Below are 19973 nucleotides of genomic sequence, written 5' to 3'. Positions count from 1 at the left end.
AGGTGGCAAGTCTTACTAGCTTCTCATCTATTTCCTAGACTTTATTTTTAAATCAGTGACTATCCCAGAAAGACAAACTGTTTTCTAAGTTCATGTGATACTAGCCACTGGTGCTTAATCCTGTTTCTAGCACCTAACACCTCAAACTTGAAAAATACTGTTGAAATTGTCAGATTTTGAAACAAACAAGTAAAAATACTTTTAATACCACTAAACTGTTACATCACACTCTGCTAAGTACCATTCATGCTCTTCTTACATAGCTTAGTAAAGGTAACATAATTAAAGTCAAAGCAATTATGTTGAACCTGTCCTTTGCTTAAAGCTTACTGCTTTTATTTCAGACCTTGAGGCTTCCCTGTTTTTTTCAAGTAATGAAAATTGTTCTGTAAGCCTCGCTACAAATTAGACCCATACCTGCAAAACACAAAGATGTTTTTGTGAGCACAGCTCTCTAGTAAGAGAGGGGCAAGTTGCAAACATAACTTCTTACCAGGTATCCTGCAACTCAAAGTCTGTTAACTGGGCTCTATGAGGGGACAGAGTTTGCCTTTCATACAGCAGCACAAAATGTACATCTGTAAGTAGCAGACCATCATTCAGTCTTTGCCTCCACCTAAGAGGGTTCAAATTCACATTTCCCACACTTTGGCAGATGGGGTAGATGAGTTTCTAACCTACAGTATGATGACAGCCAATGATACAGAAATGCCTTATGTTTCATTTACAAAGCAGTCCTGTTGTTGCAGTCCAGGATAATGCAACATACCTATTGCCATACGGGTGAGTTTGGGAACCTTGCTGCAGGCAGTTCTTCTCATCTCTTATTGTTGAAGCTTTTCCATTTTGCATGAAATATTTAAAGCTTCAGTAGGCCTGACAGAAAATACTAAAGAGAGCACAGCTTCTTATTCTAATTGGTAGAACACATAGGAACAGAAAGACCTGAGTAGCAGTACTTTCATATACCTTAAATGCTTATAATGTTACCATTCCAAAGGAAGAAAGGGATGGGAATTTTAACATACTCAGACAGAAAAAGGAATTTAATTGATATTCTACATCCAAGACCTGTATTCTAAACCCACATTTTAGATCAAAAGGAGGCAGCCATTGCTACTAGTCTAATTTTGAAAGAAAGGACCAAATGACATGCTTTTTAAAGACAGAATTTCCACACTCATCTGTGCAAGACAGGGCTTGACTTACCAAGCTACAGCATTTAACTTTCCAGTCAATTTAGTTCTGCTGCCTGATTTAGGCTATTCACACTGCAGATACTCTCTTTGTAACTACTATAATCACATACATAACTCATCCCATATTTTATTTAAAAAGTCATATTCAAGTGCTTATATATCTCAATTAGAACTGTGGGTTCTGCAACACAGGCAAGGCACCTAGGCACTGAACACTTCTGTAGTGAAGTTCTCTTTCATCTCCTGAATTTAAACTCAGTACGTTCAAGAAATGCCTGTCAACAGTCAGCAAAAACGAACAGAAGAATCTACTTTTTCTCAAGAAAAAAAGGGAAAACATAACATGCAATTATATGACACTGTGTCACAAAAATGTGTTACAAAGAGGTGGGAAGTATTGTTACAGTATGCAAAACTCAAGGACTTTAAAAACTCCTCTTCTTACACTGGAAGAACACTAAAGACTCTCATATTCATAAGCAAGAGATCATGGGGTGATGGAAAGAATGGGGAGAAAGAGAGGTGCTACTAGAGTAAGTACTGCTGTATTAGAAAAGCTTGAACCTGGGAGATAAAGGTTCAAGCTCCTACTAAAGGTTCAAGCTCCTACTCATCATCTTCACACACCCCAAATGAGGCTCTAATCAGTAAACAACAAGCTGTTCTTGGGTGGATCTCTAACAAAATAGTCTTACAGGAAGGACTGAGAAAGATTTTACCCCTCTCCCATCCAAGTGTCACAAAGGGAAGATGGATCTCAGCTCAAGGTCTTTATCTGAATTAGCCAAGAGACCCCTTAGCATCTTCCACGCTGTAGTGAGCATCCCTGACCAAGTCTATTTCCTGCTCTGGGGCTTATCTCATCTCAGTCTTCTCTGATTTCAAATCAGAAATTCCACTCCTCATGAAAGAAGTTTTTTCCCTGTCGTGGTTTAAACCAAGTCTACACACAGCTCATTACTCACTCCCCCACCCTTGCTCCCCCAATTCCCGGAGAGTTAGGAAGGAGAATCCAAAGAATGTAGCCCCCACGGATTGAGATAAGAACGATTTAATAGCTAAGGTATAACACAAATCACTACTGCCACTACTAATACAAACAATAATGATAAAGCCAATAACAAGTGAAGAGAATACAACACCTCACCAGCCACCGACCCATAACTCACCCCACCCTGTCCGACCGAGCACCGACCAATACCTCCTCCATCCCCCCAGAGCCTCCAGCCCTTCCGGGTTTCTCAGTTACATCCTGGGCATGATGTGCTGTGGTATGGAATACCTCTTTGGCTAGCCTGGGTCAGGTGTCCTGTCTCTCCTTCCTCCCAGCCTCCCCTCCTCCCTGCAGAGCATGAGCTCAGAAAAAGGCCTTGAACAAACCAAACACCTGAGCAGTAACTCAAAACATACTTGCTATCAGCAACCGTTCTCAGCCCAAAAGTCAAAACACAGCACTGCACCAGCTACCGAGAAAAAATGACTGCTACTGCTCAAACCAGGACATTTCCTAACAAACGTTTTGCTGAAATCAGCAGATTCAATAAAAGTTTTTTATAAAAATATTACTGACAAACTTAGCTACTGAAAATTTCTTGATTACTTCTGCTGTCGGCCCACAATGCCAGTACATCCTGTACTGAACTACACCTTTATGATGCATGTGTATTTGGCAGGTTTTTTTTACAGATCTGCTCAGTGATCAAGCTTTTCTTTGTGTAGAAAACAGTGCTCGACACAACACAGGACAGGTGTGCTATTGTGGCTGGGATAGAGTTTATTTTCTTCATAGAATCTCATATGGGGCTATGTTTTGGATTTGTGCTGGAAACAGGATTGATAACCCAGCGATGTTTTAGTTACTTGCAAGCAGTGCTTACACAGCATCAAGGCCTCTTTTGCCTCTCACACCACCCCACCAGTGAGCAGGCTGGGGGTGCACAAGAGGTTGGGAGAGGACACAGCCAGGGCAGCTGACCCCAGATGACTACAGGGATAGCCCAGCCCGTATGGCTCAAACATTCTAGCTCGGGAAAGAAGAAGGAAGGAGGGGCGATGTTTGGAGTCATGGTTGCCTGTCTTCTTAATAACCATTATGCATGATGGAGCCCTGCTCTCCTGGTGAACCCCTGCCTGCCAATGGGAAGTGGTGAATGAATTCCTTGGTTTGCTTTGCTTGCACATGTGGCTTCTGCTTTACCTGTTAAACTGTCTTTATCTCAGCTCATGGGTTTTCTCACTTTTACCCTTCCCATTCAGTCAACAGCTGTGTGGTGCTTAATTGCCAGCTGAAGTTACACCACGACAATAGGTTTGCATTTTTTTACTACATATCGCATATTTCTGCATTTGTTTTCCAGGATCCAACCCAGGGCTAAAGAAAAAAATCAAAAAGGACAGATTTAAGTTTTTAATTGACCAAACTCAGTGTTTCTGAAGAAATCAGTTTACAGCTAATTTCTTATTCAGCCAACTATTTTTACAGCTGGGAAAGAGAGACGATTTCAGCTACAAAAGCTGTTCCAGGTCTGAAATAGATGTACTTGTAGTACCTATAAATACTGCCTCACTTTTGCCGTTAGATCATCATGACTACATGTGCTACTATTCTGGAAAAGATACAATAGTTATTATATATTTTCTTTCAGAAGGACAATTCAATAAGGTCTACCCACAAATGTGCATGACCAGAAAATAACAGAACTTAAAGGTGGTTTTCTTGCCATCAAATCCACATGTACAATCACAAACTTCTGCATTATGATGATTTCTTTCATCTTCTTCGTAACAAAAGAATTTCCAACATTTGTAAGAGGATGAAGCACATAAAGCTCAAGATAGATCACATGACAAATGCTAGAATAGGATTTGGTCACTATGGAAAATCATTCTCTGCCATTCTCAAAGAGTTAATGTTTTGGCAGCATTTCTGGGAAATAGATTCTGCTGAAGTCACTGCAGGAGCAAGGGCCTGGCTGGCTGAGGGAGTCCCTGCTGACATTCAGCTGCAGCCCACGCAAGGGAACTGAAAAAAGGGCTAATGTCAGGTGTCCAGCAGGGCTGTGATGAAACAGAACTTGCTTATTCCAGAAACACAACATATTCCTTGTAAGACGGATCAGGGGCTTCAAAACCCTTATTTAAATGGAAATGAACGGGTGATTTTTATAATGTTTAGCTTAGATACAAAATACAGCTATGATTTTAATAGGATTTAATTTGTGAGAGTCAAAAAGAGACTTGTATTTTAGACAATCACACACTGCATTATCTCTGAGACAGCAGAAGGGCAAGATGGTAAAAAAAAGGTTACAGATTAAAAGCTTAAGTTGTCAGTAATACATTTGTCAGCTGAATTAGATTCACACAAAATGACTCATTTGGTTTAAGGGAAGTGTGTAGCAGTGTGTAGCAACCTAATACCTTTGCCCCTGTCCTGTACAAAAACAAACCCCTCACAAGCAAACCAGCAGGAATTAAACTCCTAAAGTTAGCATGTCAGAAACAACCTAATCAGCCTGTAGCCACAAGAACCGAAACTGTAATACAATCACCTCATACTAAGTGTACAGGTACATGCATAAAAAAAGCTGAAAGGTAAAATGGAATAAATGCAGTACACCAGTTACTCACTGGTAAATGCTCACATTAATGACTTTGCCTATGGTAAACATAAAGCAGCTTATCTTACAAACATAAAAAGGTATGCTGTTTTTGATTTCAAGAAATACAGCATGTATATGGGCAGTTTCTGTAGAATAACTGATGCACAGTAAACCCACAACTCATCCTGAAGAATTTAGTGCACACCTGCCTGGTAAGAATGAAAATTCTGATTAAGCATAGGCAAATGCAGCAAACTTTTGAAAAACATCAGTTTATCAATTTCTGAACCATGAACATGATTCTGACATTTCCATGTCTTCCTATGGGAATTTGAGCTGTGGCAGATACATGGAACGGTCTAGTAGGCAACAGAATTCAAAGGAAAATTATTTCTAGAGTCATATCAGTTAATCCCAGCTACCACATGTTTAAATTTTCAAATGCACATCTACATTACCAGTTCAGAGGGCTTAAAAAAAATTTCTCTCATGCAAATCTTCCTATCATCTATATTTCACATGCTTTGCATGTCAGCAGTGCTATGATCCTGGAGCACAGAAACTGGACTCTAAAGTGCCCTTCATCTTTCTTGAGAGCAGGCTTTTGGGGATTAGGGCAAATGTTTAGAATTTCTCATCAGAACCAACAATTTCCATGATGATTTTAACCTCTATTTCCCACCAGTCTGTCCAAATTTGGTTAGCATTACACTACTTAAATGGCATGTTTTATTTATATACAAATGTGTGCTTTGATTATTTGTTCTTATGCTGCTAAAGAAAATAAAGAGTCCTTGCATATATGCAGTTTCATGCACTGCAGTAAGATAATTCTTTACAGTCTCTCCTGTCTGACAAACACAGATTTACTTTGTCACAAACTGTGTTGATCAAACAGATCATCATGAAAAAAGAAAGAAAACACACACACAGAACCACTCAAACCACAATCCACAAACATCAGACTGATCTATGTTCAGGCCTGCCATTACAGAACTTGTAGATTTTGATCTTACCCTATTTAGCATGCGTATTCAACACACCCAATTTCACCCATGTTATAGATCGCTTTTAAACATGGCATCTGTGGAATAGGTGGTTAAGTGCCAAACAGCTCTTGTGAACCCCTCATTCCATTAAAGTAATTAGAAATTATTATGCTATTTAAGGGAAGGAGAATTTTAACATTTACATATGTATTGAAATGTAATATTTTCAAATTAGTAGCATCTATATGGAAGATGATGCAGTCTCTTAATAGATTAGGAGCGATTCTGCAAGAACATATTTTTATTAGTCACCTCTATTAGGGAGGTCAGCAAATGTATCTTTCCATTAGCTGATGCAAGGAATCCATCCAAGATAAAAGGTGCTCTGCCACACAACCTTTGATCTTGTGTTCAGTATTTTCCAAGATACGAGCACAAATGAACAATATGCTCCAATGAGGAAAAACAGCTGATGATTTATAATGAAACAGTACTATATGAAAAATCGATGCACAAGAAAGCTGGTTATCCTCATTACCCTCCCCCTGCCAACCGTCCCCCTGCAATTTAAATCTTCTATACTGGTCGGTTTGGAGAGATTATGGTATAAATCTCAGTGCACACATGTATGGATCCCATAAGAATATTTTGACCAAAAATATTTTTTAAAACTGCATATATATGCATAAACCCTACATCTCTCATGTAAGAGTATAAAATATAGAGTAGGCCTCATCTTTAAGACTTTTTGAATACTTCGAGTTTGTGACTGCTGAGGACTGAAGAAACTATTGCAAGGTAGACTGAAATACATAAATTGGTAGTATTTAAAAAAATTACTTTCAATATTTAATAGTAATCTTTTCCATTTCTGCTTGCCCACAGAAATACAGTATTTCATTCATCCTGTCAATTTGGAACGTGGCATAGTGAACATAAGCAACAGTGGAGGATCTCATAGCCACACAATGCTCAGAGACTATGGACTGATGAACACAGCCTTAAGTGTTCTTTCCAAATCTGCACCTCCAGAATCTGAGTTACTGTCCAGATATCAAGGGCCCAACACTTGGCTGCTCAGCTGAAGAAATTAAATATTTGCTAGCACCAGACTGATCTATAAAACCTGGACCCACCAGCTCACCAGCAATCTGAAAGCACTAGAATTTACTGGCATTTTGTTTGATGGATTTTTTCTTGATCAAGAAAAGCACTGGATTACTAGATACGGCAATAAATGTGAGAAGACTGCATGAAGGGCTTGATCCTGTCAAGTAATAGAACACATGACATTCAGGATCTTAAAAGGAGCATACGGCTGTACTGTGACACATAGAAAGTTCTTGCCAATGAAGTCTTTGCACAGTGTTCAAGCAAGACAGGGAGATAACCAACAGCAAAACCAGCTGCTGCCTCTCAGCTGCACAGACTATGTGCAGAGGCTTTGTCTGTCTGCTTGTAATTTTCCATGTACTGATTAGAGAGCAACCTTGCAGGGCAAAAGTACTCTTAGGGAGATGGCTACAGAGGGCAGAAGCCCTTTATGCAAAACTCTTCACCCCATTGTTTCACAAGAAGATGTGACCTATCTGGCTGTGTCACTGTAATATTTTCATTCTTGCTTTACTTGTTCACAGCCTCTTCAGTATGCCCTCCTAACTGCTCTGCTCTCTATCCCATAGACAATTTTTAGCATTGTATCTTTTCACATTTGCCTTATCATCAATTCTTCAAGGAAAGTAAAATAGGTTTTCTGGAAAAGCATTTGCAGGTGCTTTTCTTGTTTTAAGCTACAATAAGGAACAGCTCAAGGCTTTCACACTCAATTGGCCCAAATTCCAAAAGGCCTAAAATGATAGCTTAAACAAGAGCAGTACCCAGGTACATCATCAGCCACTGTAGGGGACTGTAACTTGCACACTGATATATTCAAGAAAAAAAAAAAAACAAAACACCAAAACCTCATTCATTATTCCTTCTTAAAGTAAGAAGTATGGGGTTTTTTTAGAGTTGTCAATGCATACCAGTCAGCCACAATGGCAGCAATCATTTTAAGTCTATTTCACAAGATTAGGGCTTGAAGTTCTCACAACTAAGACAAGTTCTTGCCAAAGGTAAGATATGCATCCCTTCCACCTTCATAACTTTTCTTGTTTTCTTTGAAATACAACAAGGAACAGAAATCCATCTGTAAACAAGCAGGTGAACAAAAACAATAAACCAACAGCAGCAGCAACCATCAGCAAAGACTCAACTAAGCCTTTTCAAACCTGTAGCTTTTTGACATGATACATGTTATCTTCTCACCTCTCTGCCTTGAAATCTTTGCTACACTCACAGAGGAAAAGACTTGAAAATGTTCTTTTCTGGATACATCAAGTCTCTCATGCCAAGTACAGTTTTCAGAAGCCAGGCAGATCAAATGCATTCCTAGAATTTCAGGATAATTTTAGATTATGGGTGCACTAATCACTGTCCATGAGAAAGAACATATGGAAAGCACCTGATCAAAATGTTCTTGACACTTACCCTCGTGCTGAAGTAGCAGCGGCACCTTTGAGAGCAAAGCAGAACACATCACATTCTGCTAAGTTCTAAAGGAGCTTTTTGTGACCTTAAGAAGCAACATAATACCCCATTGAGGGAGCTTAAGAGTCAAGTGACAGGAAAACATGAAGAGGAACTTGGAAAGCTCTGGCCAACACATCCTGGCTTGTATCAGAAAGTGAGCCAGGAAGTGCCTGTTCCCCTTCACTGGTGAGGCTGCACCTCGAATCCTGTGTTCAGCTCTGGGCCGCTCACTACAAGAGAGACATTGAGGTGATGGAGCAGGCCCAGAGAAGGACAATGAAGCTGGTGAAGGGTCTGGAGCACAACTGTGATGAGGGATGGCTGAGGGAACTGAGGGGGGTTTAGCCTAGAGAAGGCTCAGGGGAGTCCTTATCGCTCTCTACAAATACCTGAAAGGACGTTGTAGTGGGGATGGTCTCTTCTCCCAATAGACTACAGGACAAGATAGCTTGCGCCAGGGGTGGCTAAGATTGGATATTAGGAAAAACTTCACAGAGAGGGTGCTCAGACATTGACACAGGCTGCCCAGGGCAGCGATGGAATCAGCTTCCCTGGAAGCATTCAAAAAACGTAAATGAGGCCCTCAGTGACATGGTTTAGTGGTGGACTTGGCAGTCTTGGGTTAACAGTTGGACCTGATGATCTTAAAGGTGCTTTCCAACCTAGCTGCTTCCATGATTCTATGAAATGAGGAGATCTAGCACAACTTACCTGAACAGGAAGTATTCAGATTTCTGCTTGATGACAGAGATAGATGTTAGGCTCACATGCTACTTTGGAAGTATAAAGTCAGGGATATTCATTATGAAAACCTTTACTGGATCCTAGAGTGTGATGAAAATACCTGAACAGAAAAGGTTTTCCATCCAAGCTATCAGGTGCAGTAAGCTGTGTTCTCAGTACGCATCAGAAACACATCTGATGCAAATGTGCACCAGGCAAGCGAAAACAGGTATCTGCAATGATTGACAGCTAGAATAACTTCCGTCAGTGAAAAGCTTTAATACTGTCTTGTCTGACTTTGTGCATCACTGTAGGAATCAAGGGAATACATAGAAGAACATAAAGAATTATGAGCTCATTGTAATAAACACAGAGCTATCTAACATAGAATAGCCATGCATTGCCCATGGATCAAAATGGACAGTTGGTGTAGACTGTGTTGGTAAAATCATTTAAGGTAAATATCTCACAGAACAAATACTGGTTTCTTTCAGGAACTATTTACTCATGAATTATTACTATGTGGTCATTCAAATAGTATGTCATGCTGTTAGGCTTCTTGCAGAGCAATGACTGAACTCCCTCGCTTCTTTATATACCAGACTGAAAACACTTAAAATGGATATAAATGCTGTACAATACAGTGTTTTGATTCTGGTTCAAGTGCATTTATGCAAATCATCTTGTAACCAAGTGCTCTGCATTTAAAAATTATTCACAGAAGCATCTTAATCTGCCGATACATCTGTATGAACAACTGTCAAGAGAGAAAGGAGAATGGAATTCCCTGCTGTGAGTTTGAGGCATCAAATCCACCAACTCCAGCAAGAGCTTAAGCATGGCATAAATGTCTGAACACAGATACTAATCTTGGAACTACATGCTTTATAATACTCTGAAAAAAAAGAAAAAGGGCTTGTAGCACTGAAAATCTGGAAAGCTCATTTGTCCAGTGCTATGTGTTTTAGGTCAGACAAACAGAACAAGGTGGCTTCTGAAGCCTCAAATTCTTACCTGCTGGATCCGTTCTGGGATGTAGAAAGAATTAGGGAGGGGACTCCCTCTTCCTAATCCAGTCAGTGGAAAGCTGAAGGGCCAATGATGATGCTTATTTAAATGCAAAGTTTAAGGCACACTTCAGACAACTTGGTATACTTTCCCTCCTTCCCTTCCCACATCACCTTCTCGTATCTTTTGCAGACAGTAATCATAAGTCAGGAAACAGACCGAAAGTTACATAAAAGTTAAACACAGTGTTCAGTTCTTTTATCACTCAAATAGATGTCTAGATGAACTTTACTAGACAGAAGACTTGTATACCTTATCAACACAGAAACCCTGAGTGCATTACTACAAAATCACCCCCCAATCCTGAAATTTCATAACCCTTGCATTCCTTTTAGACTTCACTTAACATTAACCTATGTTTTACTTATCATTAGAACAGTCTGTTGGCAACACTGCTTTGAGATGCCTTTGCTATGGAGACTGTCATATGGAGACTGCGCCTGACTGGAGCAGACAATTTACAAACTCAGGACTGAAATGAAGTGCTCCAAATTCCTGGAAGATTCATATGTGTTTCTCTCCTCTGATCAGACTCGCAAGCCACCTAACTTAACCTGCTAGGACAAACCTGTGCTAACCTAGCAGGTCAATCCTCAGATTTCCTCTTAACAGATAGGGTGGAATGTGTCCTATGACTGGAGCATTGGAATGGAAGGATATAGGCTCTTTAGGAAGGACAGGCAGGGGAGACAAGGAGATATTACCTCTATGTCAGTCACCCACTGTAGTGCACTGAATTACACCTGGAGACAGAACAGGAGCTGACCAAAAGCTTAACGCTTCAGGACTAAAGGAAGGGAAGGGACAGGTGACATTAGAGCAAAGGTCTGTTACAGGCCACCCAACCAGGAAGACCAAGCACACAAGGCCCTCTATAGACACACAGGAGCAGCTTTACATTCACAAGTCCTGGTTCTCATGGGGACTTCAATCACCCCAGAACTCCTGGATGAAGAGGCTAAGCCTACTATGCTTCATATCTGAGAAGTCATGGCAGTCCAGTAAAGTTCTCGCTGACTGGAAAAGGAGAAACATAGTTCCCTGTTTTAAAAGGGAAAAAAGGAAAACCTGGGGAACTACAGACCAGTCAGCCTCATCTCAGTGCCCAGCAAGATCGTGGAGCAGATCCTCCTGGCAACAATGCTAAGGCTCATGGAAAATAAGGAGGCCACTGGTGACAGCCAACATGGATTCACTAAGGGCGAATCATGCCTGACAAATCTGGCAGTCTATGATGGGGTTACAGGATGTGTGGATAAGGGAAGAGCATCTGATGTCATTTACCTGGACTTGTGCAAGATATGTGACACTGTCCCACAGGACAACCTTGTCTTTAAACTAGAGAGGCATGGATTACTGATTCGATGGTGGATAATCAGAGGGCTGAAGTATGTCCCCAATGAAGAAAGGCTGAAAGAGTTGGGGTTGTTCAGCCTGGAGAAAAGAAGGCTCAGAGGAGACCTTAGAGCAGCTTCCAGTACCTAAAGGGGCCTATAAGGAAGAAGGAGAGGGGCTTTTTACAAGAACATGTGGTGACAGGACAAGGGGGAATGGCTTTAAACTGACATAGGGTAGATTTAGATTAGATATTAGGAAAAAATTCTTTACTGTGAGGGTGGTGAGACACTGGGACAGGTTGCCCAGAGAAGTTCTGGATGCCCCATACCAGGCAGTGTTCAAGTCCGTGTTCATCCTGGGGCTTTGAACAGCCTTGTCTAGTGGAAAGTGTCCTTGCCCATGGCAGGGATCTCAGAACTAGATGATCTCTAAGATGCCTTCCAACCCTAACCATTCTATGATTCTATTTCAGTTTTCACAAAAGAACACCTCATGTCTGTACTTCGTATTTCACAGATTACATACCTTAGTATTAGTCATTCTCCTTAACTCATCTGCATCCCTACATCACAAAATAAAAGCTACCTTTAAAGTTTAGCATGCCACTGCAGAGATGATTTTGGGGTTGGGTATGTTTTGGTCAAAGTAATATGCTCATGCATTCTATTCCCAATTTTTTTTTCTGAGAAAAAAACTGATTTAAAAATCCTGAATGTTAAACAAACATAAAAGGATACCTGGTAACAGGATATGGTATTCCAGAATAAAACCTCATTATTAGATTAGTTTTACAAGAACAGACAAGCTCCTCTTGATTACTGTACCATGAAAAATTCAAGGAAAAAAAAATACAAATGAGTGGCATTTGACTTTTTTAAATGATAACAGTTGAAAAAATAGCCAGTTATTAAATGCTTCAAGTAGTACTTTATGCAAAATGGATGAAAAAAAGCTTTTAATAAATCCAAACCACTACTTGACCTACTGAAGAGTGATTTATAAACTCAAACCTCAGCTCCTATCAAATAACAGAATACATAACAGGGAACTGCAACCTTTGTAACCTTACCTCTGTAACCTTTCTTTAGACAAGATTAAAATAAAATGATTTTTTTAAGAGCTCTGGAAAGCAGGTAAGCAAATGACACAACTAAATATCTATTAGTCAAAAATCACGATCACATCACTTCCCCACCACTGCTTTCCTCGAAACTAGATTATCAGCCCTTCAGGCAGCAACCAACATTTTGATGTATGTGCTGGTATAACAACCAGAATAATACAACACCAACCCTTAAACAAAACCACAATATAAATAGTGAATCAAACTGCTAAAGCAGAAAAGGATTGAAAGCAATAATGAATGAATAAAGACTTTCATGAAAGCATTACTGTTCTCACGGTCTAAAGGTCTGAGCACAAGATTTATAGGGAGAGGTGATAACTCTACCAGCTGATAAACAAAACACAGCTTTCAGCAGACTAGTCCTTCTTTAAGCTTTGCTGGTTTTGTATTAAATCTTTGAAACTATATTGAAGCAAATAATAAATATGGTGAATTAATCTTGATTATGTACCTTAAAACCAATATTTTACCTAGTCTATGACTTTCAGAATTCAGTATTGGTTTAATGCATCTTTATTTTTCCCCATGCCCACAGACATCTCTTCATTATCCCACAGAAAATTCTATCTCACAGGAGCTAGTTGCTATAATCAGCTCCCTTCATCACATCCCCCCTTCTTATCTACAGCTACCAGCCAGATTTTCTCCTACCAAAACTGAAAAGCATTACTCTGCACAGAATGTCTCAATTTGCTCTCAACTTGGAAGTTGCTGCTTCTGCCTCTTTTCCTCCCATAAAAAAAGAAACTTGAGTCTGTAAGTTTGTTTGCTCTTCTCTTGGTGACATCATCTGATCTAGCAATAAGCTTTATTTCTCTACCAGCCTTGCCATGGCAATCAGCTTGTCCTTGGAAATTACTTTTTCCCCCTCAAAAAAGGGGAAGGTATTGGCCATACATATCCCCACAGTATCTTATTGTACCTCAAAAAAGTTGTACTACAGTAACACAGACTTTATGGCAATCGCTAGCATCTATTTTAAAGTAAATACAATAGTTCAAGGCTGTTACTAACATGAGGTTTCTTGAGTAGTTTTCTTCTGAAAAATAAAAAATTTCCTTGAAACAAATCTGATTTGCTTCTATAATAATGAACTAACACTTAGGCATAATGACACCTAGATGCTAAACATACTTAAATTTTCCCAGAAGACAGTCCGATAGCCTTACTGGAACATTTGACAATTTATTTTGAGGAAGAATTTAACCCTCAAAATCTATTTGCATAATTCTTTGTGCAGCAGAAGTATCTGTGACTCACTGTTGACACCAGGCAGTGGCAAGATACAATCACCTTCCTGTGCTCCTTAACTGCTAGGACTGGCAGTGACTCACCAGCAACTTCACTCAGGCCAAGATTTCCTATGATGCAGGCTTCTGTGTGCACTACTTCTTCAGCAGCCTTACTTCCACCCAGTTTCACACATCCACAGCTAGGTAGTAAAGATGATACCCCATATCCTACCTCTATTATGTAAAAACAACTCCATTTATTTAACCCAAACTAAAGCTTTGGCTACATTCTAATACCACAAAAACAAATGGAAAATGTGATTCAAATCTTCAAGATTACTGACATTTATGGATTCTCTAATTTTACACCTTCCCCCTATTGCAGACCATAGTTTGAAAGATAAAATACTTGTCTTAGCCAACTGCACTTAAGGGTTTTGATGAAAAGTTTCAAGAAGTTTCAACCTTTTATTGGTTTAGCTGCATTACAGACATTTTCAATTATTACAAACTCACTACAAAAAACCCCAAAACAAACTACTATGCTGCTACAGTGTCTTAAAAGAAAAAATATTCCTGGTAAGTGATTTTAGGAGAAAAAAAAAAAAAACAATTATCCAAAATTAGTCTGACAAAAAAAAAATCCCTTTATTTCTCACAAAAAAAAGGTAACACAAGAACCTTGACTCCCTCACAATCAACACAGTTGCTTTAATTATGTAAACTAGGTAACAGCTGAGTAATGAATCCAAAGCTGAACCAATGACTCCACTGATGTACTGAGCCCATTTATTCATTCCACAGCAGAGTTCAGAAGACAACACTAAAATTTATGAAGAAAGTATTTCCCAAGATATAAATAAGGAAACTAGAAATAACTTCAAAATAATGTCATTTTCTACAGTGTAGGGGAAAAATCCATTGTCAAAGAATGATTTAGCAAAACAAAGTTTAAAACTTTAAAAACTTTAAAGCATACATTTGACAAAAACATGGAACTTTGGAAGCAGCTGCCTTACATGAAGAAATGGTGCTTCAATATCCTCAGTAAATGCTAAAATACCCTGCCACTCCTTGCCTGGAAAACTGTATCAATACTAAGGTTTTTATTTAATAGCTAAGCCTTTTACTAGTGGGGAGTTTCTTATGCTCGTTGCCAACACAACTCTGCATGCAAAGCTTAAGAGATGACTAATCACTGTTAATTTTCTGTCTAAAACACTCAAGGCAGAGACTGTTAACCCTAACAGAACCTCATCAGTACATGGACAAGCCCTCCACTTCCACCACTTGTTTTATGAAGGACCTCCACACTCCTCCATGCCACCACTTTCACTTCAACTACATAAATATCCTTTTTTAAGAGATGCTATAAAAATAAGGGCTTCATAGAAGGAGGTAAGACATACACAGAGGAGGTGAACACAAATAAAGACTTAACATTTCACATAATCTCCATTCATCGTGCTCCTGTTTTCTTTAAATCATTGTCCATACGGATCATCCCACTACAGGTAACTGCATGCAGTAGCTGCATATTGAATGGATTATGAGAAAATCCAGACTGTGGACAAGTGAAGTTTTTCTGTTGGCTGGACATTTCAATTAGTGTCATGCTTAACAAATATATGAATGGAAGTCCACTTGCAGCTCTGTGGGTCTCCCAAAGGATAATTTCTCTCAGACACTAGAAAGAGTTTGTCCCTGAACTAGACATTTTCCCCTCTGCTCTGTTACAACACATCCTACTGACCCAGAAAAACAGCCTGAGGAGAAACTGTCAAACCCACAATCTTCCCAACAGGGAAACAACAATAACAAAAAAGGGCGTGTTTTAAAAAAGGCCAAGTTATATATAAATAAGATGATGAAGCTCATTAGAAGGCGGCCTGTGAAATGCTGTCCCTGGTAAGAATGAATGGGATATTTTGAAAATAAGCTAAGGACAATCCTCCACAAAAAAAATGCCACTCAAACCACAGGCTTCAGATACATACAAAGTTCAAGTGTATACTGAAGGAATGAGGCAGTAGGGAAAAGAGAATCAGTTCTTCAAGTGCCTGAATTTTGACAGTCCTGTCTGCTGAGATAACAGCTATTAAGATATCCATTTCTATAGACAGATAAAGAAAGGAAAACCATAACCTCAAATGGTTAGTCTATTGTTAACACTTGTTTCTTAATCCACTGTGGGTTTGTGTCACTGATCTGTGGTATCCATAAACAGCACAAGACAACAATTTTTTTAGAAGAAAAGTATCAAAGGTTATTTATTTACCCCAAGGAAAATGAACGGTGCTTATTTTGGTTAGAACAATAAAACTTCTCTGGGAGTTCTAAATAAATTTCTGAATGAAAGAATCAGCCAAGGGGAAATTTCAATCTGTCTGGACAGCACAGAAGACTTCAACATGGCAAAAAAGTATAAAAACTAATGCTACTCCAAGACAAATTTCTTAATGGATGCAAACTGAGGCATCAGAGTGCACACACAAACCACCCAGTGAAGCACCTCTCACCAAGAGGTTAGGTCTTCAGTGTATCAGTGTCTTAGCAAAGGAGATGTGATGTGGAAGAGCTTTGCAATTCAGTTTGACATAAACATATTAAGAAAGTTTTTGGAATTCTGTGCATTACTTTTTCAACACCATTTACAGTGGTGTTATTTCATATTTATTAACAGTATTTATTTACTTCTAACAAAGCATTTTCAAAGTGTGTCTTAGAGGTAGCCTACTTACGGATCATTCCTTGGCAGAAGACTGTAATAAATTGGTAAACAGAACACTGTTTTATGTAGGAATTGAAGGTGTGTTCATTCCCGCACACTGCTCTGCAGCATCCAAATGACAACTACTCTCACACAACATGCACAGACAAGGCAGAGGGCTAGAAGAAAAATCTTCCAACAAGCAGTGATAAGAATGTAGGCGCTCTAACATGCAACACAGCACTGAAGGACCTACCTAAACAGACATTGAAATTTCCTGAGAGCTGGTCAAAAAGACTGTGGAAGAACGCTCTCACAAGAATGAAAGAAAACTGAACTCCTAAACTGCTGTTAAATGAAAATGGATGAACCTAACAGACTAATGCTCTTGAGACTGACTTTAAAAATCATACAGAGAAGGACTTTCTGAATTACAACCGACTGACCCAGAAACCCAAAGTAAACCTTACCACTTTATGTGACTACTACCATACATATCACATGTGGATGTTCCGCCTTTGGCCAGATTTCCTGCACATTAAGCTCCTGAAAAGGAAAAACTGTTCCTAAAAGCAATAGTCAGGTATTTTCATGATGAGATGAAGGTTCTAAATCTACGAGTACTTCAGTTATACCAAACCAGATGAAATTATATCAGACACAATCTGCATTATCTTCCACAACACCTTACTGGCCTGTTGAAGATAAGACAGGTTAGCTGCTCAGCTCCACAGAACTGAGAAACTCCTGACAACCCTGGAAATAGACTTTCTGTGGAACAGAAGAATCAAAATCATTCTCCTAGATCTCAAAGAGGCTAATCTAAAGTCCTTCCTAAATGCCAAACGGAAAAACAGGGAAACCCACCCAGCAACAGCATCCTGAACATCTAACTTATGATGTATCACCTAAAATGTCTTATCATACAACTGGGATAACCAGCATTCCCTGCGATCAGATAGCCAACCACTAGTTCCAATTATAGATATGTCAGGAACTAATGAAACTCTAAGCGTTAAGAGAGTGGGAATCTGAATTCTTTTTATCCACAGACTGCTTTAGTTCTGCTAAGTCATCACCTGCAACTGATTCCTCATGACAGAGAGAAGCCCAGTGCATATTTTCCAAGCTCCTTGTGCCTTGAGAATACTTACACAAAACAAGCATCTTTAGGAGATCAAAAGTGCCAAGTAATATGACCTGGCAGGAGGTCAAACTGCCTGTTTCTCTGACACCAGTAAAAAGTACTATTCTTTTATAGGATGTGCAATGTGATTCTGACTGTATGGTACTTCTGTAGACTGATAGGAGGGGTCAATTAAGAGGAAGGGTGAGAAAGAACCAGGATGCTATGTGCACGACTCTCAGTACCCAAGACAGGAATCAAAGATCAAGGCATTTCAGCCAGAAACATGACTAACCGAAAGTGATTCCTGAAGGGGGACAGAGATTGAGGCAAAATGAGTCATATGCTTCTCAACAAACACTCAAAACATGCCTATGAGACACATACACTGAGCAAGTGACTCAGTTGTAACTGGTAGCCTGCATATAAAGATCATCTAAAAATGACACTTAGATAAGCTGCAATGTCTGCCCAACATTTAAGAGGCTAAAGTAGGAGACAAGGGCATAGTGTCTCTACACACTACACAGCATAGCAGTATCTGCCCCATCTTGAACTGCTTCACAAGAGCAAGCCTTCAGCTTGGGCTTATTTATGAGGAGCTTTCTCAACAGGAGAATCATTCAGGAATGCTTTGCTTTGATCCAGTAGAAAGTAAGCATAAACAGGTCTGAAGAGTTTCATATGGTTTGTAATCCTACACAGGATAATGCTGGAAGAGAGGGTTTCCTCTCCACCCCTTACACATCCCATCTTTTATGATGAATACCGACAAGACTTGTCAAGCTAAGCAACTCCTAATTTCACCACTGCAACAAAAACATTCAAGGACAGATGTGAAAATACAAATTTTGTTTCCATGTCAAGATTTAAACACACTGATCCACTTAAGGCCGTATGGAAGCAAGAATATTGCACAGGGGAAAAGCAACTTTCAGCATTGTCTGGTAAAGCACACAGTTTAAAGAAAATATGCAGAATAGGTCAGAGCACTGTGGAGGGAGGGAGCAGAATGCAGGTTACTGCACAGACTGATGAAACTAGAATCCACTGATGAGTTGCCACAACAGATCAACTGAGTACTCACAACAGACATGATAGAGGATACAGGTATTCCCCAGGTCCAAAACACATTAAAAAAATGCATTTTTATTATTTAATAAGGTTATCAACTCAGGTAGGAAAAGCTGACACAGACACAGAGTAATATACTCTGACCCACCTCTTGGGCTTGCTCAGGTACAGGAAGATATATGAAAGTTTTCAAAGATTGATGGCTGCAGCAGCAAGATCATTACCCAAAGAATCAAGAACAGAATGAGAGAAGGCTCAGCCATCTGCAGAGGTCTATAACCAGGCAGCCATTTTCTACCTGTACAATACCTGCACCGCTTCATTCAAGATGATCGGAAGAAAAGATGTAGAAATATAACATGAGACTCAGGTGAAATATTTTGTGAAAGGAAAACCCCAGTGCTCCAGAGCAGAGGAGAGTCTACAAACATAAGGCAGCTCACATGCAATAGGAAGCCACTATTTGGCAAAAGTAGCAGCTTTGTATTTTCTATCATCCTTCCTCTGTAGCAACCATAAATAGAGCTGAAGCTTTCAAGATGGAAGGGATCTTTTCTTGATGTCTTGGAAGTGAGCAAGTCTTGGGACTTCAAGCAGACTGCAAGCAGAGACTGTCAAAGGACTAACTTCATGCTAGATTCATAATATACAGGTTGGAGGAGAAGTCAGACTTGACTATTTATGTAGATCACAAATATCAAGATCATTCTAATTCAAGATTCAAGACCAAAGCTGACCAATGTGTCCAGCAAATAATTAAACAGTCTCTCCTCCTTTCCTTGAAAAAATTAGATTTGAGGCTTTTGTAAACCATACGTTTCCTCACGGATTTGGTCCTCCAAGAAAACGTAAGTATGTGGCACTCCTTCTGGGCAAGGGCATAACAAATGCATTCTAAAATATGACACCCTCAGGAAATGAGACAGGCATGAGAGGAAAGCAAAGAGAAAGAATTACTTGAAACCAGCTAAAAGGCATAAAAACAGTCTATGCAATGCAAGCTGTAGCTCAGCCCTCTGCCACTAAAGATACCGTGTCAGCTGTGCGCCTGAGCGAGGCTTTACAGATCCAACAAAAATTGGTCAGAACCCTGTCCAATCTCCCACTTAAAGCAGGTCTAGTAGCAACACTAGATCAGATCAGCTCCTCTCAAATATTTATCCTTGTACCATAACCTGTCAATTAGCAACTTCATTTGTATTTCAAAACTTAAGA

The 19973-nt window shown here is 39.5% G+C and overlaps 1 protein-coding gene across 1 annotated transcript in view; it reads right to left on the bottom strand.

Annotated features, from left to right (window-relative positions):
- Nucleotides 1–19973, bottom strand: part of ERC1 (ELKS/RAB6-interacting/CAST family member 1) — a 284155-nt gene that overhangs the window by 225437 nt on the left and 38745 nt on the right. The window lies entirely within an intron of this gene.

The sequence above is a fragment of the Melopsittacus undulatus genome, chromosome 5 (genome assembly GCF_012275295.1).
Source record: "Melopsittacus undulatus isolate bMelUnd1 chromosome 5, bMelUnd1.mat.Z, whole genome shotgun sequence".
NCBI classification, from domain to species: Eukaryota; Metazoa; Chordata; class Aves; order Psittaciformes; family Psittaculidae; genus Melopsittacus; species Melopsittacus undulatus.
Note: the sequence above shows the minus strand (reverse complement) of the source record. Positions and strands in the feature narration are given on the sequence as shown.